At 41.7% G+C, this 9,506-nt stretch overlaps 1 pseudogene across 1 annotated transcript; it reads right to left on the reverse strand.

Moving 5' to 3' along the window:
* Nucleotides 1–7,510: 7,510 nt before the first annotated feature.
* Nucleotides 7,511–7,727, reverse strand: LOC308252616 (H(+)/Cl(-) exchange transporter 5-like; annotated as a pseudogene). The gene has a single exon. The product of its transcript is annotated as a H(+)/Cl(-) exchange transporter 5-like (transcript).
* Between the last annotated feature and the right edge of the window lie 1,779 nt (nucleotides 7,728–9,506).

A 9,506-nucleotide genomic window follows, 5' to 3' on the forward strand; every position in this document is an offset into this window, starting at 1 on the left:
TAGGGCTGAGTGACCCCCCCTCGTGCATGAATTTCGTACACCAGGCCTCTAGTCTATATATATAAAAGCCTAAGCAACCATTAGGACTGTATGACCAGCTGGTAGCTATGACGCGCACTGACCACCAGGGGGCAGACGCTCAATGCAGGAGCTGCCCCCTCGTGGTCAGTGCACTCCCACAGCCAACCTCCCACGGTCCCTCCCCCCAGCTGGCTGGCCCCGATCGGCCCCGACTGCTGGCCAGGCCAAGGGACCCCACCCATGCACAAATTCATGCACCGGGCCTCTAGTATTGTTATAATTTTCTGCTTTATTATTGGTTATTGTTAACCTCTTATTGTGCCTGATTTATAAATTAACCTTTATCATAGATGTGTACGTACCGGAAAAGGTTTGGTGTTTTCCACAGTTTCAGGCGTCCACTGGGGTATTAATCATCTCCCCTGCAGATAATGGGGGACAGCTATACACATGGACTGGGGTTCTGTGTGGTCACCATCTCTGCCAAGTCATTGACAACCTGTTGACAGACAACCTTGTTCTGACTAAGGTAGAAGGAGTTGATAAGTTATACAGGTAAAACGTGAGTATATCATGCAGTGAATGTTCCCTCTGGTGTATATCATACCTACCTTGCTAATTGCAATATTATGTAAAAATACAAATTTTATCATTCTTAAAAAATTAAAAAATATATGTTTTTATTGATTTCAGAGAAAGGAAGGGAGAGGGAGAGAGAGATAGAAATATATGCCTCTCACACACCCCCTACTGGGGATCAAGCCTGAAGCCCTGGGCATGTGCCCTAACTGGGAATTGAACTGTGACCTCCTGGTTCATGGGTCCAATGCTCAACCAACTGAGCCACTCCAGCCAGGGCAGTTTTGTGTATCTTTTAAAAACATAAATGATATCACATTACACCTTTTGTTCTAACAACTTGCATTTTTGTTTAGAAACTTCCGTAGACATATCCGCATTATTAGCTGTTACATAGGATTGCATAGTATGGGTATAATTTATTTAACCTTTTTTTTTTTTTCATGGAAATTGGGGTTTCTAGTTTTGGCTTTACAATGAGTGTTAACAATAAACATTATTTTACATGCCTCTACACATGTATTCTTTGAGGATATAGAAGTGAAATTATTGGATTGAAGATATGCATATTTTAAATATTAAAAATATTGCTAAGTTGCCCTTGAAGTGTATACTAGCCTCTAAAATATCCACCCACCCTGCACATAGCAGAGTGCCCTCACCATCACCTGATTATTAGTCTTTTTAATTGTGACCAGTCTGTTGGGCAAAATGTTTTATTTTTTAAGTATCCATTTTCCAGGTTACCTGTGAGATTGAGCATTTTTTAATGCTTTTTTGGCTATTTTAATTTCCTGTCCTGTCAGTTGCTTTATCATGTCCTTTTCCCATTTTTCTTTGGGGCTGTTTTTCAATCTACCAGTTAAAAAAATATTAGTAAAACATCAATGAGAGAGAATCATTGATTGGTGCCTCCTGCATGCCCCCTACTGGGGATCCAACTTGCAATCCTGGTTCATGGGTTGTTACTCAACCACTGAGCCACACCGGGCAAGAATAGACTTTTTATTTCCAGTACTTCCCTGAGGATATGCTTTAGAGAGAGAGTGAGAGAGAGAGAGTGAGAGAGAGAGAGGGAGGGAGGGGAGGAGGGAGGGGAGAGAGGGCGAAATACCAGTGTGAGAGAGAAATATGGATCAGTTGTCTCCCATATATGCGGTGACCGGACACGAAACCCACAACCTAGGTATGTGCCTTGACCGGGAATTGAGCCTGCAACCTTTTGGTGTATGGGACAACCTTCCAACCAACTGAGCTACCTGGCCAAGGCTAGACTTTTTTATTTTTATTTATTGATTTGAGAGAGAAATGTTGATTTATTGTTCTACTCATTTATGCATTCATTGGTTGATTCTTGTATGTGCCCTGACTGGGGATTGAACCCACAACCTTAAGTTTTGGGATGATGCTCTAACCCAGTGGTCAGCAAACTCATTAGTCAACAGAGCCAAATATCAACAGTACAACGATTGAAATTTCTTTTGAGAGCCAAATTTTTTAAACTTAAACTTCTTCTAATGCCACTTCTTCAAAATAGACTCGCCCAGGCCGTGGTATTTTGTGGAAGAGCCACACTCAAGGGGCCAAAGAGCCGCATGTGGCTCGTGAGCCGCTGTTTGCCGACCACTGCTCTAACCAACTGAGCTACGAGACCAGGGCTGGGAATAGGATTTTTATGATGCTGAACTTTATCATCTAGGAAAGTGGCATGTCTCACCACTTTGATTTGTTCTTTTATGCCCGTCAGATAAGTCTCATGCTATTTTCCCTGTAGAAGCAGTTTAAATGGCGCCTTTTGTGTTGGCTTTATTTCTGGCTAGCAGCTGTTTTGTTTTATTCTTATGAATGGAATCTTTTCTTACAGTTTGCAGTTGGTATTGTTGATGAAGGGGAATTCTGTTGTGCATGGTGTGTTAAACTTTTATCCGGCCACTTGCTGAATTTCCAGTGACTTTCTAAGCTAGTCTATTGAAAGTGTCCCTTGGCAGTGAGGTCACTAGCAGAAGTCAGAACAGCTAATGGGCCCCTGAGTGGAAACTGTCCTAGCTTGAGCCTCCTTAGCCATCCTTTTAGAGGTTGGTATGTTCCCACTTGTTTCAGGGGAAGCCACGGTTTGGTACCAGCCAGGAGGACTTGGAATCAGACGCCATGGGTAGCAGCCTGGCACGTTTGGAGTGAGCGGCCCCCTCATAGAGCACTTTCCCTTCCCTTTTGGTCTCTCTGCCAGGACCTGCCTCACACCTTTTTCCTGCCATGCCCTCTGGAGGAATGTAAGGGGGTATTTGCTACAACTTTGTTCCTATTTTCTGATTTCATAAAGGAAGGAAACAATTCTGAAGCCAGTGAGAACTTCCCATGGTCGCATTCCACTAGCTGTCCTTAGTGGAAATCCCGCCCTGGGACCCTCAGAGCCTTTCCTAAAATCGCCTCCACTTCTCTAAAGCGCACGGCACTAGGCCCAGCGCTTGTTTTTGTGGCTGATGACAAGCTCAAGGAGGATCTGTCATCCCCTGCACCTCCTCGTCCCCATTGCTGCCTCCCACCCGGCGATTACCCGCATTCGCCCAAAGCAGCAGGAGAAATAAAACTGAATTCTGAGCTCGTAGGCTCTGATAAACTTTAAAGATAACTAGGGTTCTTTCCCTTACATCTTGCCTCTTCCAAACTTCTCAGACCTTGCCCCAAGCTCACTAATTAGACTCAGCTTTTAAGTACTGTTGACGTCACTTCCAAGTGGATTTTCCTTTTAAGAATATCAGCTTGGGACAGGAGCCCAGAGGCGGGAGGAAGAGTGAGAAGATTCAGCCTTGACGAAGACTTAACACCGACCAAACTATGTTTTCGTTCCCCGACTTCTTGTGGTCCAAGAACATAAACATTCTGCATCCTGGTCAGCCGTCTCTCTGTAAGGTGTGACTGCTTCACTCTTCACAGAATTCACTGACATCACTGCGCTCTCTGCACCAGCTAACCTTGCTGCTTTTCATCGCTGACCGCCTGCTCTGATGTCCCCCGGTAAGATGTGCTTCTTCCAGGAGATGCTCAATATGACCCACTGATATGTGGGAAGAAACGGTTAGAATTTCTGTTTATCCTTTAAAATTTTATTTTTTGTGTATGCTTTATAATGTGTGTGTTAGCACATAGGACAGATGTATTATTGAAAAATCAAAATCAGGAGATTCTTGCTCTTGCCTGTTGATTCTGTTTTCCCCGATCAGTGCTGCCATCAAACATCTGTCTATGCACCTTTGTACTGGTTTGTTTCCTGAGGATAAATGCGAACACGCAGAATTGCAGAGTCAACGGATATGTGCATTTTCATTCTTTTTGGCACAATGATTTCCAGAAGATTTGTCATCTTATGTTTCCTCCATTAGTATAGTGTATGTATGTCCATTCCCTCACCTAAAGAATTATTTTTATAGGAGTCTTTGCAAATTAGATGAGTGAAAAGGGCATTTTCATTTAATTTGTGTTTCTTTAATTAGCAGTGTGGTTTATTTTTCACACTGAATGAGCGTGTGTGCAGAGAGAGAGGGAGGGGAGTGAGACCTCTTGGTGTCCTTTCAGTCTTCAGTTTCCTCACCGCTCAGGTCCCTGGGAAACCTCTCCCACTCTAGTTCCGTTACCACCTTCAGGGGTAAATAGACTTTCATGTTTGCTTTTAATTTGTATGCCCTGGTTGCTGCTGAAGTTAAATAGTCTTTGATACTTATTGGCCATTTGGATTTCCTCTTTTATGAATTTTCATCCTTAATCCATTTTTCTTTTGGGATGTTTTCTTATCAATCTTCATATACAGCATTAGGGATATTATATCTGTAATATCTGTTACAACACTTAGAAAACTTGTTGTGAAATATTTGTCTCTTTCTTTATATCTTATGGGTTTCTAGCCTGGCTTAGTAAGGTCGGCCTCACTCCAAAGTACATATGTTTTTAGTTTCCCAGATTTCTTAAATGATATATATTTTTAAATGTTTATTGATTCTATTTATTTATTTATTTTTGTTAATTCTCACTGAAGGTTGTTTTTCCCATTGATTTTTTTAGAGAAAGTTGAAGGGAGGGAGAGAGAGAAAGAGAGAGAAACATCAATGTGAGAGAGACACATTGATTGGTTACCTCCCACCCCCACCCTGATGGGCCTGGGATCAAACTTGAAACCCAGGTACATGCCCTTGACTGGACATTGAGCCTGCAATCCTTCAGTCCTTGGGCCAATGCTCTAACCCAGTGGTCGGCAAACCGCGGCTCACGAGCCACATGCGGCTCTTTGGCCCCTTGAGTGTGGCTCTTCCACAAAATACCACAGCCTGGGCGAGTCTATTTTGAAGAAGTGGTGTTAGAAGAAGTTTAAGTTTAAAAAATTTGGCTCTCTAAAGAAATTTCAATTGTACTGTTGATATTTGGCCCTGTTGACTAATGAGTTTGCCGACTACTGCTCTAACCACTGAGCAACACTGGCCAGGGCTACTTACTGATTTTGGAGGAGGAGGGGAGGAAGGGGGGGAAGGGAGTGGAAGGAGGGGGAGGGGAGGGGGAGGAGGGAAGAAGAAGAAGAACAACAACAACAACAACAAACAACAACAAAATTTAATATTCCACTTGCTGATGCATTAATTGGTTGCTTCTTGGATGTGCCCTGATCAGAGATTGAACCTGCAACTTTGGCATATCAGGACGACTCTCTAACAAACTGAGCTACCTGGCCAGGGTCAATAATATTTTAATTGTTTTGGTTTTTACAGGTAAATCTATAATTCACCTAGAATCATTTTTGTATTTGTTATAAGGTAGAAACTCTTTGTTTTCTTCCAATTTCCTGACCAGCTCTTCTGAAATCATTTATTAAAGACTTTCTTTGCTGAATTAAAATGCCATGGTTACGTATCATATACTTCTCAGGTAATTTGGATCTGTTTCTGGATTTTCTCTTCTGTTCAACATCTGTTTATTTCTATGCCTTTATCTTACTGTTTTGATTGCTAGGGCTTTATGTTTTAATATATATAGAAAGGCAGCTCTTGCAGGTCTCATATCTCTGTCCTTTTAAAAAATATTTTTATTGAATTTTAGGGAGAGAGGAAGGGAGACGGGAGAGAGAGAGAGAGAAACATCGATGTGAGAGTGGAACACTGATTGGCTGCTTCCTGCGTGCTCCCCACTGGGGATCTAGCCTGCAACCCAGGCATGTACCCTGACCAGGAATCAAGCTGGTGACCTCCCAGTGCATGGGACAATGCCCAGCCAACTGAGCCACACTGGCCCGGGCACATCTCTGTCCTCTTTAATATTTCTGTTTTGGCTATTTTTGGACATTTTCTTTTCTAATATATTTTAAAAATAATTTTATCTAGGTCCAAAGATAATACTCCATTGAAATTCTGCCTAACTGGTTTGGCTCAGTGGATAGAGCATCGGCCTGCGGACTGAAAGATCCCAGGTTCAATTCCGGTCAAGGGCATGTATCTTGGTTGCGGGCATATCCCCAGTAGAAGGTGTGCAGGAGGCGGCTGATCGATGTTTCTCTCTCATCGATGTTTCTGACTATCCCTCTCCCTTCCTCTCTATAAAAAAATCAATAAAATATATTTTAAAAAAAGAAATTCTGCCTATAATTACATTAAATCTGTATATTAACTTTGTAAGAATCAGAATATATATAAATATAATGTAAATATGTAACTGTAAATTAGAACTTACATATAAATATTTGATAATCAATTTATTTATTAACTTGGTAAGGTTTTCTATATTAAATTTATCAAGGAATATTGTACAGCTCTCCATTTATTCAGGTTTTGTTTTAGGTCCTGCATCACATTGTTAACTTTTAAAACTAAAACTGGGTTAAAATACAAATAATATTTGTACTCTGTAATATTTACTTTGTATTTAGTGGGCTAACATGTCAGATGAATGCTACCAGGTTCAGAGAGCTATACCACACTTTTTTTTGGGGGTGGGATGAAATGCTCTAAAAATACAAATTAAATCCAACAGGTCTAATGTGTCATTTAAGTCCATTATTTGCTTATTGATTTTCTGTCTGGAAGATCTACCCATTGATGTTAATGGGGTGTTAAAGTCCCCTACTATGATTGTATTACCTACTGTCGATCTCTCCCTTCATGTTCATAAGATTTACTTTATATATTTAGGTGCTTCTATGTTGAATGCATAAATGTTTATAACAGTTATATCCCTTTATCATTATGTATGTCCTTCTTTGTCTCTTGTTATAGTTTTATTTTAAAGTCTATTTTCCCAATAAATGTAATTTTTTAAAAAGTCTATTTTCTCTGATATAAGTATGGCTACCCTGGCTGCCATGCTCAGTGGTTAGAGTGTCAGCCCTCACACCGACGGGTGGGGGGTTTGATTCCTGGTAAAGGGGAGGTATCTGGGTTGCAGGTTCGACCCCCAGACCTGCTCGGGGCTCATGTGGCAGGCAACCAATCAATATGTCTCTCACACATCGATGTTTCTTTCTCTCTCTCTTTCTCTCTCTCTCTCTCTTTCTCTCTCTCTCTCTCTGAGTTCCCTTCCAACTCCTTCCCCCCCATTCCACTCTCTCTCAAAATAAGTGGAAAAAAATCCTCCAGTGAGAATTAACAACAACAACAAAAGTATTGCTACCCCAACTGTTTTGTTTGTTTGTTTCCATTTGCATGAAATCTCTTTTTCCATCCCTTTACTTCCAGTCTGTGTGTGTCTTTGATTTGATGTGGGTCTGTTATAGGCAGCATATATATAGATCTTGTTTTCTTATCCATTCAGCTACCCTATGTCTTTTGTTTAGAGCATTTAATCCATTTGCATTTAAGGTGATTATTAGTAGATATGTCGTTTTTGGCATTTTATTATCCATATTTATGTTTCTTTTTTTATGTACCAGATTTTATTATGTGTACATTAAATAATTTCTAAAAAATAAATTGTCATCAGCAACAATGATACCTTCTATTTCTCCATCTAAGGGTGGAACATCATCTCTCCTGGAGAAACCCATAGCTGTCCCTGGTATGTCCATCAGGTCCGCATCCCCGGAGCTGCTCTGGAAGCTGTCGACACCCCTGCTGAAAGCCTCTATTATCCATGGCTCCCTGCCACGTGGCCATGTTGATCCTATCCACTCCCAAGTTGGGGTCACAGGCTCAGAGTTTCCCAGAGCTCCCAAACCAGTTTGTCACCATCAAGCCAGTATTACAAGAATGTTAAAGGGATTACTTTAAGAAAAAAAGAAAAGAAAAATAGAGTCTACTTCCTGCCACCTGAGCTGGCATCACCCCTTCTCAGCTTGGCCAAGGTGTGGGGAGAGGGCCAGCCAGGGCGGGCACAGGATGTAGGGAGACTTGGAATGGGGTGTAGATGGGACAGTGGCAATGTGGGTCTTATTTTCTGCCAGATGCTCATAAGCCCCAACTTGGCTTTTCTGCTCCACACTTAGGATTTCCTTCACTTATTCAAGGTTGCTTACACTGGCATTATCCCAGGGGTACACGTACAACTTCATTTGGCAGTCTGGGAAACTGATTTGCTCTATTGCCCAGGTCCAGAGCCGTGGAGCCCGTGTCTGCCACTGGCAGGCCAAATGCTCAATTGGCTCTGGCATCCAAAATACCAAATTGAGCTAGCGCCCTATGTGGAAGGCAGAGCTTCATTCACAGCCCTTTCGTGAGGAGAGGGAGCCCAGCCAATGGCTCATGGGACAGGCACCTCTCCAAGTATCAGCCAAGCACAGCTGACATCTGGGTGTGTGCACCCTACCCAGCCCTCTCCCCACACCTTGGCGAGCTGGGAGGGGACAATGCCAGCTTGGGTGGTGAAACCTAGACTCTCTTCCCCCACCCCCACCCGCTTTCTTCTTAAAGAAGTCCCTTTAACATTTCTTGTAATACTGGTTTGGTGGTGATGAACTCCTTTAGCTTTTTCTTGTCTGGCAAGCTATTTATTTCTCCTTCAACTTTAAATGATAGCCTTGCTGGGTAGAGTAGTCTTGGTTGTAGGATGCCAAGTTTATCATATGTACTAGTGTGTCCTTATAGTAAACTAGAACATTGTAATGTAATCTTACTTTCACACTATTTTTTGAGTTGAGATATAATTCACATATTATAAAACTCACCTTTTAACTTGCAGAATTTAGTGGTTTTTAGTGGTTGGGGATTTTGTAGGTTTGGTTCCAGACCACCAAAATAAAGTGAATATTCCAATAAAGTGAGTCACACATTTTTGGTTTCCTAGTGCATATAAAAATTATGTTTATAGTATATATTGTCTAAATAAAAAATGTAGCCCTGGCCAGTGTTGCTCAGTTGGTTGAGTATCATCCCATGTACCGAATGAAAGGTTGCCAGTTAGATCCTCAGTCAGGTCACATACTCAGGTTTCGGGTTCCATCCCTGGTTGGGGTATGTGCAGGAGGCAACCAATTGATGTTTCTCTTTCACATGAATGTTTCTCCCTCTCTTACTCTCTCTCTAAAATCAATAAAAACATTAAAAAAATTTTTAAGTCTATAATTTAAAAAACATCTCATGCCCTGACCAGTTTGGCTCAGTGGATGGAGTGTCAGCCTGCGGACTGAGGGGTCCTGGGTTCGATTCCAGTCGGGGGCACGTGCCTTGGTTGCGGGCACGTCCCCAGTGGGGGTTGTGCAGGGGGCAGCTGATTGATGTTTCTCTCTCATTGATGTTTCTGGCTCTCTATCCCTCTCCCTTCCTCTCTGTAAAAAATCAATTAAAAAAATAAAAATAAATCTCACATTGATGTTTCTCTCCCTCCCTTCCTCTTTCGAAGATCAATTTTAAAAAACAAACTTTAAAAGCAGTGGACCAACCAAAACTAAAACTAGTAAAAAGGTTAAAATGCAAAAATAGGATCATCATGTGTAATTA

The sequence above is a fragment of the Plecotus auritus genome (assembly GCF_963455305.1).
Source record: "Plecotus auritus genome assembly, chromosome: 7".
NCBI classification, from domain to species: domain Eukaryota; kingdom Metazoa; phylum Chordata; class Mammalia; order Chiroptera; family Vespertilionidae; genus Plecotus; species Plecotus auritus.